This window comes from Sinocyclocheilus anshuiensis, unplaced genomic scaffold (genome assembly GCF_001515605.1).
Source record: "Sinocyclocheilus anshuiensis isolate Anshui unplaced genomic scaffold, SAMN03320099.WGS_v1.1 scaffold3163, whole genome shotgun sequence".
In the NCBI taxonomy this organism is placed as follows: Eukaryota; Metazoa; Chordata; class Actinopteri; order Cypriniformes; family Cyprinidae; genus Sinocyclocheilus; species Sinocyclocheilus anshuiensis.
This window is the reverse complement of record NW_015542737.1, coordinates 123660-146545: the sequence shown is the minus strand read 5'-3', so window position 1 is coordinate 146545 and position 22886 is coordinate 123660. Positions and strand designations below refer to the sequence as shown.

At 38.9% G+C, this 22886-nt stretch overlaps 1 long non-coding RNA gene across 1 annotated transcript; it reads left to right on the top strand.

The window, feature by feature from the left end:
- The first annotated feature begins 2888 nt into the window (after positions 1-2888).
- On the top strand, positions 2889-6421 carry LOC107694591 (uncharacterized). Its single transcript, XR_001634897.1, has 3 exons — positions 2889-2967; positions 4716-4718; positions 6410-6421. It is a non-coding gene; the product is annotated as an uncharacterized LOC107694591 (long non-coding RNA).
- The last annotated feature ends 16465 nt before the right edge of the window (positions 6422-22886 follow it).

Below are 22886 nucleotides of genomic sequence, written 5' to 3'. Positions count from 1 at the left end.
TAATTTGTATGAATTAGTGCGACCTTTTAGTACGATTTTTGCTAAATCGTATGTATTATATGAGTTCCCCAATTCGTATGAATTCATGCTCATTTTGTATTCGTATGAATTCGTATTAATTAATACGAATGACCTACCCCTAAACCTACTGGGGTCTAGACAAATCGTACAAAATCGTATGAGTGAGGTCGTACAAATTCGTACGAATTAGCCACCTCGTAAAATACGTACGAACTGGTCATGAGATATAGTTGTCTCGTCTGAATCAGGAAAGAAATGTGCACAGATCAATCACTTTTTACAAGCAAAAACAGTCCAAAACAGTTCTAAACAAATATGTCAGTGGATTTTGAAGTGAGAGGACAACAGGGAAGTGTCTCTGATGTAATGCTACATTTCTCCAATTCAGTTTTGATGAAGGAACAAGCTCATCTGCATCTTGGATGGCCTGAATTTGAGTAAATTTTCAGCAAATTAAATTTTTTTGGTGAAGTATGTGTGTGCCTTCATGACTTTTTGCCTTTTGTGGAACACAAAGTAAGATCATTTGAAAAGTTGCATGTAAACAAACAGTTCTTCAAAATATCCACTTTATGCTCTGCAGAATAAACAAAGTAATATGGGGGTTTGGAGTGACATGAGGGTACGAAAGATCTTTGTTCAAGCCCTTACAAAATGGTACAGTGTTTTGAAATTTAGCATGGTACTGAATGAACACCATGGTATTTTTAATTGGCTTCTCTTTAATTGGTGTAGCTGTTTTCATTTGTTAGCCTTGGCACATACACCCTAATAACCTTCAAATATATATAGTCTGATTATATATGCCCACGAGTGCTTTTGTTCAAAGCGCTGTGTGTGTGTGTGTGTGTGTGTGTGTGTGTGTGTGTGCTAGTGGTGGCAGCCTGTTAGTATTCTGCCTTGACGACTCCATCAGCCCAGTCTCAAGGTAGCTGTCAATCAGAATGCATCATTTAATTCAACAGCACTCCAAGGACTTTTCCTCCTGCAATGCCCATGACAGCACAGCTACGACTCTATTCACTGATATGCACGGTTGTATTTGCAATGTTCTAATAATTAGAGCGAGTGAGAAAGCGGATGTGGAGAGGAGAAGGAAAAAAACAGCAACAAGTCTCAGAACGCACACTGAAGATGGTTCATTTTCGAGAGCGGCACTGGAAGCGCGGGGCTTCTGCAACATGGTGGCACGGCGCTAAATAACAGTGACAACGCTGCATTCATGCTCTTTGGAGAGACGTGAATTCATTCTCAGCTCGCTCTAATTAGATTAATGGTGTTGTGGCATACAAAGTGGGCCCACTTCACATTAGACAACGTACGAATGAAGACAAACACTTATTTCAATTCCAGGCAGAGAAAAGCAGTGGCCAGGGTAGTTAGCATAGCCCTTTATGGTGCAATGAGATGTTAATTGTCTGCCATTACCTCTAAACTGCTTGCTTGTTGTATTAATCACAGCACTAATTGATGCAGGGATAGGAACGTAGCCACGAGCGAGAACGTGGAGGAGAGAAAGTTGTAGATGGTAGATAAAGGATCTATCGTGTGAACCATATGGAGATGGCATGGCTTTGAATACTCCTAAACATGCCTAGTAGCGCTTACTTTCCTTGATAAGTTCTGCAGTGAGGGATTTTTATTAATTTTTTACTAACACTTTTTAATTTAAGAGAAAGACACTTCAAAAGGGTGGTGAAGCATGAATACCAGATGCAATGTGTGTGTGTCCATATGTACTCAACACAGCGATGAACAACAGAGACATGAAAGAAACAAAGGGTCTTTGGTTATTAGAAATAACCTTTTTTATAAAGTAGAATAACCTTTTTTTATAGAGAAAATGCACACAAATAGCTATTAAATGTTATGCAGTGAGCAGAACTATTTTAAACTGAATTTGTTTCTATTTCTTATATACTGTAAATAATGTATGCATTTGATTTAATGATTACACTTTAAGTGAACTGCAAAAAGCAAAAAAAGTAATTGAAACAGTAAAAAACCTAAAAGAAGGGTGACTAACACCCCAAGTAACAACATAATACATATTATAAATAACTAAACACATACTTAGGATTTTTTGACATTTCTAAAACAGATTTGATTCTTGTGATCTGTAAATGATGTCAACTATGAAAAAAGAGGCATGGCTTAAAAATAAATATTTAAGATTATTTTAGGTAAAAAGTATAAAATGTGTTAAAAAAAAAATCACTCATGTCTTTAAACTGACACCCCCCTCATTTCCCTCAAAACTTCTATGACTTGTAGAAACTTATTTTCCTGTAGACAACAGTAAAATGCATAGTTATGATTCTTTCAGTTTTCTTATGCTACAATAACCAATGCTACAATATACAGTAATATTTTGAAATAATATTACATTTTAAAACAACTGTTTAATATTTTAATATATTTTATTTCTGTGATGGCAGCCTTGAGAACCTTCAGAAATCATTCTACTCTGCTGATTTGGTGCTCATGAAACGTTCCTTATAATTATCAATGTTGAAAACAGCTTATTAGTTTTGTAGAAACTGTGATACATTATTTTAAAGACTGACTGATTAATAGAGGCTCAAAAGAACAGCCTCTTTTAAAATAGAAATATTGTATAATATCATAAATATCTAATAACTAATATTTCAGGAATCTGTCAAAAACTTGTTTAAAACTAAACATTGTATTGCCATTTATTAGGCAAATAACAAACTGAAACTACTAAACAGTCTTTATTCACACATAACTGTTTTTATTTTGTAATGCCTCCTTTGGCTTCTATAACAGCTTGTATTTTTGCTGGCGTTGTGTTTATGTACTTTTCCACCGTCTCTGTTGTTATTGACTTCCAAATAGTTTCTAGCTGTTCCCAAAGACTTGCTTTTGATGAAACTTTTGTGCGATCTATCTTTGAATCCATTAAATCCCAACAATAATTATATTGTAACAAACACTACTGTGATTAACCATTACAGAAACATAAAAAATGATTTCACCAATACTGTTAGCTTAGGGCAGCTGTGGTACAAGCCTTAAATTGGGTGCTGGTCTAATAAAATTGTTAAGCACTAATGGTCAACGTTAAACAAAAGTAAGTTCAATGCACACAACACTTACAACCCCATTACTGTAGCAATCAGGGAAAGTCATGTACCACTTCACAGACCAAACACATGGAACAGAAGAGAGGAGGCACAGAGAGAAGAGAAGCAGCAAAGAAAAACAGAGGGAGAAGTTGGCTTTGTCATATGGAAGGGTGGAACAGTGAAAACAGATGAAAGGACCTGAAGTGAAGGAAGTGTTTAAAACAAGGCTGTGCGCACCTCAGGGGGCACCAGTGGCCACCTGCGTGGGGGACGTGGGGTCCAGCACCTCATGACTCCCTCCCTGCAGTCACCAACACCTGGCTGAAGGTACGATTCACAGCCTTAAATTTATGCCTGAGCTTATATCATGCTACATTTTTTATGCTGGAAAAGAACTGAACTCTATATGCATACTAATGTGTTACTGGAATTTGGACTTCAAAAGAACCAGAAAAAAAGATAAGGAATAAACAAAAAACCTTGGTCAATGCTCTTGAATTTCTTTCTTTCTGTATTTAAAAATTCTCAAACAGGCCACCTAAATACATTGCTGCCTCATACTTTCATGAAAGAAACCAATTTTAAAATGCATACTGGTGTGTCAAAATCAATTTTAAAGAACCTAAAAGAGTCACTCCTAATCCTGGACACAAGAACTAGAGTGTGTTCACGAGGTCATGTTTTTAAAGCAACCCGATCCAGCTAAGCTGAAACTAACTACCTCAAACACACACAAAGCTCTACTTAAGTCTTCACACATACAGCATATTTAACTGCCAGATCCAGTCAACTTAGAAAAAACAACTATCTTACTATTATTATTAAAAAACAGACACTGAAACGGTGTTCCTACAACAAAATGAAAGTTTAAAATCCCTCCAGCACAACATGTTGTTTCTCTAACAGTTTGTCCACAGTGTCGGCATTCAACTACGCAGGTGTCTGGAGTTTTCTGGACTTGTCTTTAATATGTCTTTTTGTCCCTGTCAAATCACCCTGAATTCACTGCTGTTGATGATAATAATAGTGTTGGGTATCCATTGATTTGCCGCGGCCCCTTATTGTGAGCTAACGCCAGAAGACACTCATCTCTCCCTTTAATTAGGCCTTGGACCAGTTTCTTTTTTGATGTAGTTACTCTGTGGATACAGACAGCCAATGCCTTTGTTAGCGCCCTTGGCTTTGGCCTTTGAAAAGACAGGTTCTGACAACTTATTTGCAAAGGAGACTAAAGGAAATGAAATGTCTTACAAAAAGGATCTGAAAGGCGTTTTACAGCGCTTTTGCTCATTATCCACTTTGTAAAGTCACGGAAAACAACTTCTCTCTCTGGTTAATCTCCAGGTGAGGACATATGAAGATGCTACTTAACACTGATACTGGAAACTGTAGCAAAACAGGCACAATGATTGCAAAAGAATGCAGCAAAAAAAGAAATTATAAACAAATTATACAAGTAAAAAAGCAAACACACACAAAATGGAAGGCAAACCCATCTAGAAAATAGAAAAATAGCATGTGGCCAGCGCACAGTGTCTTCATGAGTTCCCAGTCATTTAATCCCAGTCTAATTACCTAAGCACTGCTGCCCGCTTTCAATCAGAGTTAGTGAAAATGACATACTCCTTTGTTCCTTTCTCATATCACACATGATGCACTGTCATTCTTCTCGCCGCTGAGCCTAGAGTAGTATCTTTCCCAGGCTGCCATCTGTCCCTGGCGTGGCCCACTTATGTGGGAGACCATAATTCTCCCCCGTCATGGTGGCTGCACATATTTCATGCTTGCTCCTGGCTTTCTTTATGCCAACTATTAGCAGCTTTGAGGACTTTGGGTCAGCTTAATAATCATTTAAAGGTTTGTTAGGCACTGACCCTGCAAAATGGCCCCCCAAATTGAAAAGTTATTCACCATATCCTTCATCAAGTGTATCTTCACAGCGCCTTTGTCCTCAAAATAGAACTTTTCATCAGGGATGCTTCCTTTTTTAAAGATGCTATTAGATTTGGGATGCTCAAGTTAATCTTAACATGTTAAGCAGTGATCAAGCTGTAATTGCATTATCATATTTAATTTGGGCTCAATAGTCACTAACTCCAATTCTTTTGAATTATAATTATGCCTTGTAAAAACAACTAGTCTCTATGTATCAGTGACAGTCATTAGTGTTTGGCAGAAACATTGTAAAAAAGATATATAGAAATAGGTGTCCACAGAAGTTAAAAAAAATAACAGTTTGCATTTTTACTGACTGAATTTATTGACTGAACTTAAAATGACTTAATTCCATTGCCTTGACTTCCAATTTGCCCTGAAATCATCATAACAATTGTGTTATTTTATATTGGTTATCTCAAACTACTAAAAAAAATGACATGAATAATGACAAAAAATGGCAAGACAACACATTAAAAGTGCTATGTGCAGACCTCAAGAATTGGCACACGAAACAAACTGGAAATACACTGATCATTAGAGGAACACATCCTGACATCACAATACAACACAAGTTGCTAGTGCATGCTGGGAAAAGGGATGAATAAGACTGAACTACTAAAACATTTTTCAATTTGGTCCTACTTGAACTCAAAAAGCACCGAACCAACAAGTACCTGCAATGCTTGTTGTTTCAACTTTAAAAAAATAAAAATAAATACTGCATAAAAAAGCTGCATCAAGTCGCATTACTTATGCTCCTGAAAGTCGTAAGATGCAAAAACAAGTAAATCATAAAACTACAATAATAATAATAATAAAAAAACTCTTTAGTTATTATTTAACATTATCACTCACACAATACACAAAATGTACGATCAATAGATTGAATGGAAAGCCTGCCAGGGGGTGGCAGCCTGATACATGTGAATCATAGATGCCTCTATCTGTGTCTGCATGACTGGGTGAAAGTCATGGTCATATCATAACTCATATTTAATGCAAGGAAGGGTGAGAGTTCAGACCTTGTCCTCATTACATGGCCCTCATGACCTTTAGCATGTTGCCCATCACTCTTGGACATTGCATCATCCTCCCCAGCTGTCCGGCTGTTGTGTATATAACTGGTGCGGACACCCTTCATACAATTCAGGAGAGGACTAGGAAGTTCCATCATAAAACCAATCAGGAAAAACCACACTGGGGACCATAAATCACAGATTTTTGAGGAGCACTTGAAGGTCTGGGAAGTGCACATTTCCCCATTATACTTCACAGGAAGCCCCACATTCTCCCTGAACCCAGGTCACATGGGGTCACAACCTTGGGAAGGCTATTGTACATATTTAACCATGGCAACCAAGGCATTAGAAACACAACAGCGTCCCCCATCCATACCCTCCAACACAGGTTAAGTCAAAAGAACTGTTTAGATGCACAATGTGGACTAAGTCAGCTGTAAAAACAGAAAATGGCAAGATAATGTCTTCTCAAGTTTGAATTCATAGGCTTTACATCTATATCGGAATCCTAAAATTGTCGGAGTGCTATAAAACACTAAAATAAAGTATAGATTAAAGTGCCACCTTCTTAAAAACAATATTAGCAACATTTTTGCAAGTTTTTAAAATGTCCTGCAGAACAATAAAGAGCAGGCAGTTAGATCAGCCATTTGCTTTCTTAAACCAATGTATTTGATCAATGTAAATAAATAAATCACAATATGAAATGTAATCTAATTTAGTATAAACTAACTTTACAATACCAACACTGTTAATGAATTGACATGAGCTGAATAATGATACTACTGCCTTCTGTAGAGCTGCTTATATCTGAATTAAACTTGTTTCGTAATTGATGAACTTTGACACAGCGAACTGAACTGAAACAACACTGAACTAAAGTGAGCTGCATGACACTAGTATCTTCAGTAGAGCTGTTTTACATCATAATTGATGGACTTTACAGCATTACCGCTGTTTTTTTTTTTTTTTACTGTTTATTAATGTGAAGCTGTTTGACACAATCTGTCCAAATCACTATTTAAATAAATGTGACTCACTTACTTGACTGTAAGTGTTCAGCTTGAAATAGGATCCCAGCAGCAAGGATACCAAAACTACGACAGGCCAGACTGACAGGTAAGCTGCTGTAAGGCTGTACAAGTGACACAACAAAAGCAACAGTAGGGTTGACATGACTCACGGTCTCATTCGATATCCAACCTGAGACGGCCAGCTCTTGTATTCCTACTATATGGCAGCTGGGCATGGTGCCACTGTTATACCAGGTAAACATGTCACAACACCAGCCTAAAAAAACAAGGCTTTCTGGCTTTTCTATTTGAGATTCGTGAACATGATCACAGCAGGCTGATTAGAAAGAGAGTGGTGGAAAACAAGAGTGCAGGTGAGGCTGGCAGTGCTCTAATTTTATGGTCTGCTATTTAGACATTTTTAACCAAAGTGACATACAGTGCACTAATGGCAGGGACAGTGTCCCTGTAGAACAACCTAGTTTTGTGTGCCTTGCTCGAGGGCGCAATTATATATGGTTCACAAGGTACTGTACCTCTCAGTTCATGGGTCACCCACACCCTGGACTGAGCCTACAATCTTTGATTAAGCAGCACAGAGGCTCAGACACTGTGTGTGGTCAAGCCTAAACACTAACAAAAGAAAAAGAAAAAGAATAATGTGAAATATTAGTTTAAAACGTCTGTTTTTTATTTATCCATGTGATGACAAAGCTGACTTTTCAGCAGCCATTACTCTAGTCTATTTGGTACTCGAGAAACTGTTTTTTTTGAAGTATCAATGCTGAAAACAGTAGTTGTGCTCCTTAATATTTTTGTCAAAACCAAGATGCATTTTTCAAGATTTTTCTGACGAGTAGAAAGTTCAAAAGAACTGATCTGAACAAATATTTTTTAACATTTACATGCATTTACTGTCACATTTGATCAACTTAATGCATCATTGCTAAATAAAAGCAGTAATTTATTTTAAATAAAAATCTGACTTCAAACTTTTGAACATTATTGTGTACACATATATATTGTATAGTTAACCAATAATTTATATACAAACATTTTTGTGTTTCTTGTAACAAAAAATGTTTTTTGTCAGCCTACCAATGGCTGCTAGCTTGACTCAAACATGGAAAAATATAGTCAACATCCACAAAATACTTTCACCCTTTGTCTTTCTCTTTTAATTTTTCCATTCCTCTTTCAATATATACTGTATATCCAAAGACATGATATCAAAAGTTGTTTTTTATGACTCTGTTCCAGTTTGACAGGCTAACACCCATGGAGGCCATGCCAAATGTGCCTAGAAATAACACCGGGCCTCCCTACGGTCTCTGAGATTGCCCACCTAGGAGCCTGGCACACACCATGGCGCACGCAAAAACCCTGGTGGATTAAACTCATGTAGCATATTTCATAATGCAATGCAGACTCCCAGCTTTCCTCCTCTATCTGCCCTCATTGTCCCAGTCGGCTGCCGACAGGCAGGCGCAAATAATTGCTCTGGCTGCTTCTGTGCCCCACCTCACCCGTTCCAGACGGGTATATCCGAAACACGAGTCATTAATAACAATGACACAAAGCGTTACTACATAAACACTTAGCGAATGGCGGGCGCTGCGCGCCACACACCTCCACCACTCTCCTGTTCCCCTGTAATCGGAGCAGTGAGGTAATGAATGTGGAAGATAACCCCTCCACTGGGCAGAAGGGGAGATAAAGTCGAAAGTGATTAAGAAGAGGCGGGAGGTGAAGAGGAGGTGGTTGGAGACGCTGCTATGGGGTCCTCACAATAGGTGCAGGTGTAGCAGTACATTCTGGACAGGAGCTGCTCTGACAGGTGACCACAAAACTACTGAACAAGCAGGTAATTACCTGACCAAGGTAATTTACTGGACTAAGTGCCACTTTTGCCGCCCTGTTGGTGTGACTGTGTGCAATTATGCACAGAGGTCTAACAATGGAACATGTGTGCCATTCACGAGGTGGGCTGAGCCCACCGGCCCGAGACCACCAAAGACACACATACGCCACGTCAACTGTGGACACAAAGAATGACAGAGACAAATGAACGCTCAAAATGAAAGGTAAGTGTTGACTATGACTTTAAACATTACTTTACGCTGGCATAAGCCAGCAGAAGTATGTTATTTTGATGCCTATAATGACCATCTTATCAGAAAGCTGCATCTTTAATTTGTGGAAGATGACTGACAACTCTGACAGCTACACTAGTTGATGTAAAAGCAGTCTATTTTTATTTTTAAACATCACCTGATATGAGACATAGCATGCATTCATTTTGTATCTGTGCTGCTTTGTTTCATGTACAGATCTCATTATTCGTAAGACACATGATTAGGCCTCCTGTATGACAAATAGGCAACCTCTTTTTAAGTCTCAGTCCGACAATTTATTGAAAATACAGGCAATTTTAGATCCTATTTATTTATAAGACCCTTGTTTTTCATCTCAGCTCCCTATGAATCTGGGGTTAACAGCTGTCAGCGCTCTTTAAAGAAACTTTATGATTATATGATGTTTACTGGAATCAGCTATCAGAGCTACCAATTTGGTCCAAAACTTTAATTCACCGCATATATGCATATACTCAAACAAACACACACATACAAGTAAAGCTGCATCTGTTGCTGCATCTGGATGCGCTCTTCAAATACTACTTTTCTCCCTGTCCATTTTGTAATAGCAATCAGGATACAATCAAGATCTTTTCTTTAAACCCCACATTAATTTCTGTTTGATGTCAATGATTCAAATAATAAATTTAAAATCATATCCAACAGCACAGCGTGTGCAAATGATAAAAGCTTGTGTGAAATAACGCACCTCCCTGCCCATACAATCATTTCGGCAATAATGTAATATTGAGGAATAAAAGGCCCTAATAAATGAGTTGGAGTTGTCCGCTTCCTGACGCAGTCTCTACCCTGTGCGCGAAGACATCATTATGCTGAGACAAATGAGAGTGCGTATGTGTACGCGGGTGCGTGCGGATCTGTGCGCACGAGCGTGTTTGTGTGGATGGGAGTCTTAAGAGCTCACTCAGAATTCACATCCATCTAGACGAGCGGCGGGCTGATAATAAACGCCCCTCAGCCTGATGATGGCTTAATTACCAGTGTAAAGAAAGTGTTTAATCTCTGACCCGTTTCATGTTCTCGCCACTCTCTTTCTCCGGAGAGTGTGTGTGCGTGTGTAAAAGACACTGCTGCGTCCCACTCGTAGAGAGACCCCTGCCGTCTGCCAGGGGCCTGTAGGGTGCAATTAGAAACCACTAAATGAAGTTGACTATACGGTTTCATTTTTCGCTTTCTCTTTCTCCACCCCCTCCTCCTCTTCAGCCTGCATAATTAACATGGAAAACTATGCATTGTGCCAGAGACAAAAGTCTAGAATCTCAAAACAGCTGCTGTTATAAGTAAAATATGGTTTTAATAATATATTAAATATATATGCAGCTTAATATATTAAAACTACATTATCATCATCTCATGTGCACTGTCAGGAAAAAATATTACCTTTAGGACACTCAGCACCCTCTAAAGATACTAATATGTACCCTTAAAGCAATAAATATGTAAATTCATCATTTACTCACCCTTATGTTGTTCCAGTGTTATGTTCCTTATGTGATTGTATGTCTGTCTTTCTTCTGCAGGAACATAACAGAAGAAATTTAAAAGAAAGCTAGGGTCTCCAACTACGTACAAACAAAAACAACCAAAACACATTTTCCAAAATGTTTAATATGTACAGGTTTGAAACAACATGAGGGTGAGTAAATAATCACTGAAATTTAGATGAACTATGCCTTTAAAGTATCAATATGAACCCTTCAGGGGTAGATAGGGTACAAAGGTGTACATTTTAAGGGTACCGGCCGAGTAACCCCAGCTGTTGTACACCTATAAATGTGCTATTTTACACACTTACACGCTTTTAAAAAACAATACTCAGACTCTGAAGGCTCAGATATACTCCAAGTGATACTGAATAATGAACTGCTGTGACGTAATTTCAAACAGGGCTCTGAACCGGTTCAAGGAACGAAAACGAAAACCGGAAACGAACGAAATTTTGACAGGAACAGAACCAGTACCAGAAACTAAATCAAATTTTATAGTTCCGAATGGAATCAAACATTTGAAATGGCCATTAACCGGTTAATAACGTTATTTTATCGTTCCATTTAATATTTGAAATTTGGATAGTGTAAGATGGATTCAACAGATCACACGCACCTGCAGCGCTTCTGTGAATGGAGAAAACAGAATAAAACTGTAGGCTTACATAAAAAGGAAAATATAGGCCTATACACTAAATATATTTCACTTAAATCATTGACAGATTAACAAAACAAAATAAAAAAATGTGCTGAGTTTCGGTTTATTGCGACACGATCCAAAGTTCACGGAAAGGAAAACGAGACAGCAGAAAGTAGTTTTCTTTATTTTGCAAAAGCATTACAGTTTTATTTATTTTACAGTTATATTTATTTTGCAAAAGTCTGACAGTTTTGAATGTCTTGCTTCTATCTGTATACCAGCATTGGTATGGCTATCGCGCCGGTGTTCTGACGATTTGTGCTACCCGCTCAGATTGTGCTACCTCCCATTTAAAAGATCGGTAGCACAAATCGATAGCGAAAAATGCTACCTATCAGATTGTGCTACCAGCATTTTATTCATGTGGTTTGAGGCTTTTTTTAATGTCCATACCTACCCCTACCCTAAAACTACCCATCCACACCTACCCTTACCCTAAACTTACCCTTAAAACAATGCAAATATATTTTTGGTAGCACAAACTGATAGGTAGCATGTTTCGTCGGTACACCGGCACCTCGTGCACACAGACAACATATTTTTGCGATATTGCAGCCTGTTCATTATCAAAATAAAATACAGTTAAAGAAACATATAATAAGTAACACTGCTCCGTTGTACAATCTGTTGCATTCAGCGTGACCAGCGCCTCACTGTGCTGATATGCGAAGGATGATGTTCGATGCGAGTGAAGTACAAAGCCTATTTCATAATAAATAATATTTTAGCATCCAGATACGTCACAAATATGAAAACATTTGGATTCATGCCGAATGAGAGAGGTAGGCATCGGTTTCACCTTAAATTAATTTGTTTTTGGCTTGACATTTATATAGCCTAGCCTAAACGCTTTAAATCGCCTTAACTTTAGAGGATTTGTTGTGGAGAGAAGGGAACTTTAGCTGTGTTTATAATGTTTACATTTTGCTTTACCAGCATTTTAGCCTACATTTATTTCTGAATGTACTCATAAAATGCGACGTGAGCCTATACGTGACTTAGCCTATGTTTTTTTTCCTCTCAAAACGCAGTTTTATATGAGTAACGTTAGTGTTGTTTAACAATGCAGCAAACATTTTTAAATATCTTGAAAAAATACTTTAATGTCTTTAAAGCGTTAACAGATTTTTTTCTTTTGTTTAGTAGGCTACATTTGGCCAAAATCTAGAAAAGATGATGCTGTATTGGCTATGATTAAGCACACCGGGTTAAGATACAGATTTTTTTTTTTTTCTTTTTGAGTAAAGAAAACTCTGTACTTTATTATTATTATTATAAGCAAAGAAAAAGTAAAAAAAATAAAAAACGTTATTAACCAGTATTAACTGGTTTCGGAACGATAATAATACATGAGGAGCGCAGGAACAGGAACGTTAAAATATCGATTCTGCTCGGAGTGAACCGATTGAATTTTTTTTTTCAAGCCCTGATTTCAAACAAAACTGAGAAGAAAGCGTGCAGTACATATTAACATCATCTAAATGCCAATCCCAGCAGTATAGGTGGCGTCAGGATGTTTCACTCCTCGGGTATTTCAAACTTCTATTTACCACTAAGCGAAGAATGAAAAAGAACTTCATGAGTATATCGGGGCCTTCATTTGTCCAGTCCTAGAGTGATATAGCCTATGACACAGTGCTAACAAACCAGCCAGCCCCATTAACAGTCGTCTGGAGGCTCCAAGGACCACTAAATCCCTGCGTCTCAGCTACACAAACAAAGTCAATCCACCTGAGACGGCGGGGGACAGGATGCTGGGCTACTTATAGCAACCTGAGAGCCGTAAACAAGAATGGCAGGAAAGCTGCTCGGGCCCAGACGCTTTGAAGTGCCCTACAGCTAAACTAGTCTGATCGGACAAGCCAACATCTTTGAAGGCAGGTTATCCTCAACAGCCGCGTGTCCTGTTGTGAACGAATTGTTTCCTCTTTCAATTTGTCTTGATTTTTTTGTTGAAATTGACACTTGGCAATTGTTCTTCTGGGTGAGGCCAGGTCCTGCTAAATGCGAGCCTCTACCGGTGACTGTGCAGTGTTCTCTAGTAGCGAGTCAGGTGCCAGGTCTGAAGTAGCGAATCAGTGCAGGTGACACTGCTGTGACACTCCAAAGGAATCTCCTGTGGGGTGACCTCCCGCTAACTGGCCATTTCCTCTATCCATTGGGTCATGACCTTTTCTGCATCAGCCAAGTGAAGCCATTAGTCATGGGAGTGAGGTCATTCTACAGGAACACCATACATCACGCTGTATATTAGAGAGGCTACGAGATGTCAGCATTAATCTTTCTAATCTCTGTGGTTTTAATGATGGCCTTTGACTCTGTGACAAACACAGTTCATAAAGGCGTACAGAAACTTTCTCTGTAGGATATGATGTGAAAGAGTTTCAGAGTTTTGCGTACCAAATGCGATTACAAACTTTGGGAGCTCGGGTAAGGTGTGACTAGGCTAAAGCGGTTTTCCAGTAAATGCAAAAGTGCAGGTGTATAAAGCACCAAAGGAAGACGTGCTTTGGTTGTTGAGAGCGCAACGTAACCCCTTGTGTGCACAATCAGAAGCATGTTTTTTTTTATAATTCACATTTACAGTGTACACTTAGTAGAAGCAGCACATAATAACACACACAAACAAGTCCTCTGACACTGATAAGATTTGCAAAGCATCACCTGTGTAATCTGAGAGCAAGGAACAGGAAGTTCATGGATAATCCTTGAATCTGAACATTCATTGATCTTAAAACTCTTCTGATACAGTATGTCTACTGCTAACTTCAACTGAAACACAGCACTAAAATATGTTCAGAAAGCACACTGAGTTGGCCGTGGCGCTAATAAATGTTTTGTCACTGATAATACTAGCCCCTTAGATTTTACATACTATCAGGACTGGCCCTTTTTTGGTCTCTGGATTTGCCCAGGGAGGATTTATGCAGCTTCTCTCCTGTGTATCCTATTACCCACTTGAATTCTGATATAAATCATATTTGTTTTATTACCATGGCCAATGAAATCAAGGCTCAAACCATCATTGTGATTAATGAAAGCAGCGTCCTTTTCCTGTGGGTGAAGAGAGGGCATCTTCATCCAACTGGCCCATCCTAACTTTCCTTTTCCAAATAAACACAGCAATGTCAACCGTCGAAGCACATTTAGTTTTGACCCGAGGGCCGCAAGATATTCTTAGCTCACTTATCACGCTCCAAGCACTCATTGAAAGCGCTCTTTCGCCATGGCTGGGGACGAGTGCGGAGCTGCACGTTGGCCTACCCTGAACAGGAAATTCCACAGCTCTCCCTAGCCTCTGAACACAATACTACTCAAAACACACAAGATGAAGGCAAAGAGCGGGAGCAGGCAAGAAAGTTGCTCTGTCTCTGTAGATATCCCTCTTTCAACCTCTAATCATCCTTCTCAAATAGGGGACGAATATGCATTATGTAACTGAGACAGGAAAGGAAAGCCAAAACACACAGAAACAAAGTGTAAAGAACAATCGAGCTTTGATACAGGTCGCGGAGATTCGTTTTGCGGGCTGAGTCAGCATGAAAGGGCCGCGGAAAGCGTTTCGCCTCTGGGTTGACCGCCGATAAGAGCATTTGATGGGATTTGAGAAAATTATCATCCCCGTCCGTGACTATAACCTTTCTCTTACAATGCGCTCTTGAGAGGGGACGGGCTCACCTTTAAAAGTTAACATTTACAAATATAGTACATTTCCTGCTGTAAGTGCCAGCAAATCGGTTCAATCAATTAATTAATCTGAGAACCCTGTGCAGGGGACGACAGTAGTCTCACAACAGGATGCACGGCTGAATAGGATTAATGGGTCGCTGTTCCTCATCGTTCCGTTCAACTCGTATGCATCCAGTCAAATTAATATGAATTTGGGTGTCCATTAACCAGCCTCATGATGCTCGCGAACCCTCTTTCCACGTATTGACCTAAACGCACAGCGTGTTATGGTACTGTGAAAGGAGAATGGGCGGCCAAGCCAAATGAACAGAGAAGCCTCCATATTCTGCATTTTTATCAAAGAGTTACTGCTGTGCTCAAGTCAATAGAAAATGCCCCAAGACTTTTTGCACGGGGTCTACTGCACTTTTAGGGAGCGATCGAATGTAATACGTACAATTACTTGTGTCTTCTGAATGGAGCATTTCAGCAGGCCAGAATTCCTCACCACCCCTTTTTTGATCTTCCTCAATTTTAGCACATCCTCCATTTTTCCTGGAATTAACTGATAACACGTCCATAGACTACGAGCGGTCAATCAATACTTGTCATTCACAATGTCAGGAAGAAGTATAAATCTGGTGACAACCCGCAGAAAAGATCTAGGTAAAAAAAAACAGTGCTGCTTGCCTGAACGACAGAACTTGTGTGGAAAGGGTCTCCAACTTTAGATACAAAATTATTAATGTAACGTTAACTTCTTACTGGTGCCAATGTCAGGTGGCGAGTGTGATCCGCATCCAGGGAATGAGGAAGAAACACCCTTATTCCCACATAAATGATGGCCTACACATACAAATTAAGTCTGCAAAGCCAGAAAACAGTGGAAACAAACATTCAAGTGCACACAATTTAACACCAAATGTTCAAGATCAAGATCATCAAAAAGGTGCATAAATATAATTTTGCATATTTACCAAAGAGTTTCAGATTTTCATGCAAAATGCTGAGACATGGAGAATCAGAGTATAAGCAAGTTGTATATGGGTCAAAGACATTAAGATGTCCGCATCAAAAGAAATTTACAAAAGTGATTATATGTCCATAGAAAGCACATTAAATGTAAGTAAAGTGTCTACTTTTAAGGTTTCAAATAAGTTTTTCAAACAACATGCTTATTCTGACTTGTACATATTAAAATATATAAAAGAATAAGGGAGCACATTAAATTTTATTGTTTTAAATTAGTAAAAATTCTTACTGACAAATGGGCAAAACCTAGGATAGTGGCACATTTTAAAAAATGTAAAATTACAACTAATTAGTATTTGGGGTGAAAGTAATTAGTCTTTTAATGTCATAAATTGATTTTTGTTGTAAATATGCCTGACAAGAATGTTACACTGAATGACATTTTAATGGGTGTCTTCTGTAAATCAGGGAAAAATGTATGATATTTATTTTTTTCTTGGAAAAACAAAAACAGAATTGCAATTAAATTAAACAGAAAACTTTTTTAATTTTTTTGGGAAAAACAACAACAATTTAAAGCAGTATTACACTTATTGTTTTAATGCTTAAACCCTTTTTCGTCTTTGACCCATTTACTTTTTTTTTTACTTTCCACATCCCTGTGAAGGAATTTTGGCAGCCTGAAAACCCTCCAATGGTGCTGAATTACAGCAATTCTGCAAAGAGTGGGCCAAAATTCCTCCACGGCGACGTGACAGACTTATCTCAAATTATAGGAAGTGCTTGAATGCTATTGTTGCTACTAAAGTGCAAAAGAAATTCAGGGGTCAATTACTTTTTCCACATAGGGCCAATTATCATTTAAAAATTGAATTTTATATATTTTTTCAGGTTTTACAATATTACGTTTTGTATAGGCTCCCTTGAGAGAATATCTTAAAATTTTCCTCAGTCCACAATGATACAAAGACCTTGAAAAGGGTTAATGGCCACAAAACATTTGTGAAACGAGTATAGGCGCCGTCTTCATCCAGACAGACTTAAAAGAACTCAAAAATCTGTGAGCCACCTGCTTTGCTATGGCAGAGTCAAAGGCATTAGCGAAACATCACATGTCTAAAGACTGAGCCTATTGTGTGTGGCCTTTCATGGCATTGTTATGCTTGAGAAAGACGGGAGAGACATCTGCACCATTCGAGGAGCCGAAGTCCTCCTCCACAGGCTCAAGTCAGGTATGGTGTTGAGATGTTTACAGGGGGATTAATATATATATATATATATACATATACAGTGGGTAAAATAAGTATTGAACACGTCACCATTTTTCTCAGTAAATATATTTCTAAAGGTGCTGTTGACATGAAATTTTCACCAGATGTCGGTAACAACCCAAGTAACCCATACATACAAAGCAAACAAAACAAATAAGTTCTGTCTAATAAAATGGAGTGACCTAGGGAAAAAGTATTGAACACGCTTACTGAAATTTATTTATTACTTTGTACAAAAGCCTTTGTTGTTAATTACAGCTTCAAGACGCCTCCTGTATGGAGAAACTAGTCGCATGCATTGTTCAGGTGTGATTTTGGCCCATTCTTCCACACAAACAGTCTTCAAATCTTGAAGGTTCTGTGGGCCTCTTCTATGAACTCTGATCTGTAGTTCTTTCCACAGATTTTCTATTGGATTCAAGTCAGGTGATTGGCTGGGCCATTCTAGCAGCTTTATTTTCTTTCTCTGAAACCAATTGAGAGTTTCCTTGGCTGCGTGTTTGGGATCATTGTCTTGCTGAAATGTCCACCCTAGTTTAATCTTCATCATCCTGGTAGATGGCAGCAGATTTTTATCAAGAATGTCTCGGTACATTTTTCCATTCATCCTTCCTTCAATTATATGAATTTTGCCAGTGCCACTCCATGATATTTTGGGATGATGTGCAGTGCCATTTGAACTCCAAACATGGTGTGTATTATGACATCCAAAGAGTTTAATTTTGGTCTCATTGGACCAGACTATATTCTCCCAGTATTTCACAGGCTTGTCTAAATGTGGTGCAGCAAACTTTAAACGAGCTTCAACATGCTTTTTCTTCAGCAATGGAGTCTTGCATGGTGAGCGTGTATACAGGCCATGGCGGTTGAGTGCATTACTTATTGTTTCCTTTGAAACAATTGTACCTACTAATTCCAGGTCTTTCTGAAGATCTCCACAAGTGGTCCTTGGCTCTTAGAAAACTCTTCTGATAATTTTTTTCACTGCTCTGTCAGAAATCTTGTGAGGAGCACCTGGTCATGGCTGGTTTATGGTGAAATTACGTTCTTTCCACTTCCAGATTATGGCCCCAACAGTGCTCACTGGAACATTCAGAAGTATAGAAATCCTTCTGTAGCCAATGCCATCAGTATGTTTTGCAACAATAAGGTTGCGATGGTCTTGAGAGAGCTCTTTGCTTTTACCCATTATGAAATGTTTCTTGTGTGACACGTCGGTAATGAGACACCTTTTTATAGGCCATCACAGTTTCACAATTTGAGTTGAATTACTGAAATAAATTAACTTTTCCACGACATTCTAATTTATTGAGATGTACCTGTATATATAAGCTCTTAAAAAAACTTGCTTGTGCACTTTCTTCTCCTCTTATCATTGTTCCAGAAGCACTGTAACGTCTACCAACAATTCATTGGGCAACTTCTGACAGGTTTTGTGGTTTTTCATTTACATATAATTACACTTTAATAGGAGAGTGACAAGTGCAGGGACTGTTAAGTGGCAGACAGCACACAGGCTGTACGGGACCCCCTAAGATACAAGATGACAAGACGCAGCACTGGCTCCATCTCCTGCTAATTAAATGAATCAATTAAGAGACTATTGTTGCAACTGTGTAACTGATGTTCTATAGTGGCAATAACAGTCCCACTGGGAGCCCCTTCACTGCATTAAAACACTGTCCTCTACAACGCCATTTGATATCATTAGAAACACTTATTTGCGTCTCGCTGTTATGGCAGGAGAAGCTGCGAATTATGGAAATGTGGGTTGACCGCGACAGGGCCCAGTGTGAGACGGGATAGGTTCGCTTCCTGGACTCCGAGGAGGACTTGCACTCCTAAACTCGGAAGTTCCTCAAAGTTCCCTGATGAAAACAGATCCCGCCATCAGCGCATCTGCCGATTAGTCACTACGTAAGGGTCACTCATTTGCATAGCCTTCCCGCTAAGCGACTCCGCTTTATGCGGATCAATTATCATAATAAATTTACCCTCCTCAGTTAAACTGATTAAGTTCCAAATTGTTTCCGATGGCCGTCATTAATCCTTAACACGGGCTAAGTGGTTTTGGCACAAATTTGATTGGGCTTGTGTATCAAGGGCCAATTAATGGCATAATAATTCTGAACCCTGTTTAATTTCCAGTGTTAGGATGCGGTATGAACATACACAATCCAATTGCCATTTAATGTACAATTTCAAACTCTCAGGATGATAATTGGGGTCTGAAGCAATGGCAGATGTGTGAGGTGACATTCATTCGCACAAAATTAGGGCCAATTTTCTTCAGAATAGCTTGGAACGAAAAGAGAGAGAGAGAGAGCGCAACAAAGTAATTCAACCTAGATGGTGTTTTACAGTAATTCACTGCAAAACGAAATCCCTTATGAATGTGATTTCGGTTTCTAACAAAGGTTTAATTTTGCAATTATTTCATTCTTCCACCATACAGGATGGAAGTAAAATGTCATCACTTCATACCCACAAACATCATCTCAGCAAAGGGGGTCAAGGACATTACTCGACTGACACTAGCAAGCAGAGCCCGGCAAAATGTGCGGATTGGTGTCTGTCGAAAGCCTTTGAAAGCCTAAACTGTTTATCTAAATGGTTGAAGCCTGGCAGGACATGAGTGGGCCGCTCTGTCATGGCGTCTGGCCTGGTTGAACTCAGGTAGCCAACGGCAACATTGGATGACCGGATGACTGGAGACTGTTGTCACAGTCTTGAGGAGTGAAACCTGACGACGGGAGTCAGATCGCTACACAAACACCGCAGGGCTGCTGACCACAGCAACTGGCCCGAAAATAATAAGTAGCCATTTAGCACACACTTGTACCCAAAGAGATTTACAGTACACTTATCATAGGAATAAACCCCAGTAGCAACCTTGCTTTGTTCAGTAAATACTTGGGGACTCTGTGGATGTAAATATCTGAGAGATATAAATGTACTTATATATAAAACATTTTAATTTTAATAATTTTAATCACTTAATATTTTAAGTAATTCTTATGGTTGTCAATCTCTCTCTCTATCTCTCAAAATGATTATCCATTTTTCATACTGTAAAATATGTATGTATACCTATATATACACATCGCCTCACAATAAGGTGAATATAAAACTGTGTATAATACTGTATATAAAATATAAAGTATATAGCTATAAAAGGAACATTTGCAGAAATGCTGAATATATATTAATCTATGTACTCACACTATGTACTCTATGCAGAGGAGCTTTACCATTTTTTATGACAGGGCATTGATGAAAAGATTTAGTAATAATCTAAGGTTTTTTGATGGTTTCTTCTGCACATAATGTTCTATTGCTCATCTTTTTCATACTGTGCCCACACAAACACAAATCACTTGCTCTTTGCACCTTATGAATTCTAATTAAGTTGCTCTGCTGCATCTATGGGATATGATCCCCAGCTGTGTAGCTTGGCTTTGGATATTGCCCGACGTCCTTCACAAAAGCTCTCAGTAGAAGCTCTCTCTCTCTCTGTGCCTCTCTTTATCTGTGCTTCCTGTGCATTCTAGTGCCCACTTGTCAGATGGCGAGGCTAACCTCTGTTTCTGCACCCGCCAACTCACACCATCCAGTGTCAGAAAATCAAATGAACCATTTCCACAGCACTGATGCCCCCATGACAGACAGGCCGAGGAGGCTAGGCACATCAGCTCAGATGGCTCAACGGCTGACAGCAAGGTCAGGAGAGTTGCGGTTCAGCTCAGTCCTGGATGGGCAGCATTTGGCCGAGCTAGCAGCCTCAAAGATGTCTGTGATTTACCTGCACAAAGACCTGCAGCAGACTATATTACAATGAAACGTGATATACTTCAACAGACACAATGCAATGACTAGCCTCGTAATATCTGTACTGTAACATATGGAGGACGAACCAAATCTTTACAATTCTTAAAAAAATCATCTAAAAATTTATATTTTGTCATAATGTTGGACTAAATGTCAGACTTTTTCTGCTGGACACAATATAATTTTTTTTTAAGAATTTCATTTTTGGGTAAATCTTAAATACACAGCAATGAGAAGGAAAATAAAAAACATGGAAAACCCACTGATCCAGGGACTCGACCTCTTAATTCCCTATTCCCTGCCTTGCCCTAACATTTACATTTTCGAGCTGGAGACTGAGGGGGATGTGAGCTGAAAGAGATGGTTTCTGAGTGTGCAGTTGCTTATTCCTGCAGTTATTGTGAAGGTTGCACAAAGTGCTCCAAAGCTGCATGGGTGTGAATCAATGCAACGGCTTGTGCAGGAGAGCTTTGGCTCACTGCCCAATCAACGTCTTCCCGCTGACCCCTTCTTCCCCAAACACAGTGAGATTCCCATCAGCCCCTGCTACAGACATGTGTATCTGACACCACCCCATCATCTGCTCGGCTGTGTGACTTTCTCAACAAGCTGTTTGTGATTGGGCTGCAATCTGGAAGGCATGATGTGGTGAAGAAAAATAAAATGTGATGCTTCAGTGTTGATGGATCAATTACCATCTCTAACGATATTACGTACATAAGAATTAAGCAGAAAGGAATCCCACAACATCATGGTATGTTGCTAAAAAAAAAACTCCTGCAGGGTTTGATAGTGTTAAAAATTTGAAGGAGAGAGAAATTTAAAATGCTTGGAATTTCAATTTTAAAAATGTTTTTCTGTTTTGGAAACTATATAATTTATAAGGTGAGATTTAAATACTTCATACTTTTAAATGCTTTAGGACTTTACTTTTTCTCCCAAAAATGAGAAACTTCAAAGAAATTGTATTTTCCACCACAGAACAGAGACCAAAATGAAACAACATTTCTGAATTCTGCTGTATCCCTTCTTATGTGTGTGATGGTCTTTTGGAGAATAGAATTGATTGTGAAGGAAATTGAATTGTGCCCACTTATAGTGTTGTAAAGTGTGCCATTGATAACTACATTGAAAATTAGAATGGTAGCAAACAAGATTCCAATTCAAATTTGAATGTACAAAAATAAAATATGGATGGAGAGATGGATGGAACAGGACATCATCTCAGTATCCAGGAGCCTGTCATTAGAATAGAAAAGAGGTTAGTGAACGCAGTGGTGGGCCAAAAAAACAAACAAAAAAAAAACAATCCAGTCCTTGCTACAGTCCCACATATACACACCATTTCTATTAGTCATTGGAAAATAAAGCTGTCATAGGTTTGTCTTTCTAAGCCAAAGGAGACAGCCTCTCTCAAGAGAAGCCTCAAAAGCTTTGAGATGTATTATAGGTTAATTATTTTCAAAACAATGCCTCTGGGCCAGAGCCCAGTAAGTCAAGAGCAGACTCTCTCAAGATTTTATTGCTGTGACATAAATCTTTTAATCCCTTCAGAGTGCCACGGCTCTGCCGAGAAGGGGATGGGGCAGGCCCCGGGACGAGGCCTCACCACAGAGCACCAGTCATGCATCAGGTAACTACTGCCGCCACCGCCACTTCTGAAGGACTCTGAAGTGAAAAGTGCAAAGGGTTCGGCCAGTAAGGGGATGTGGCGGCTTACCTG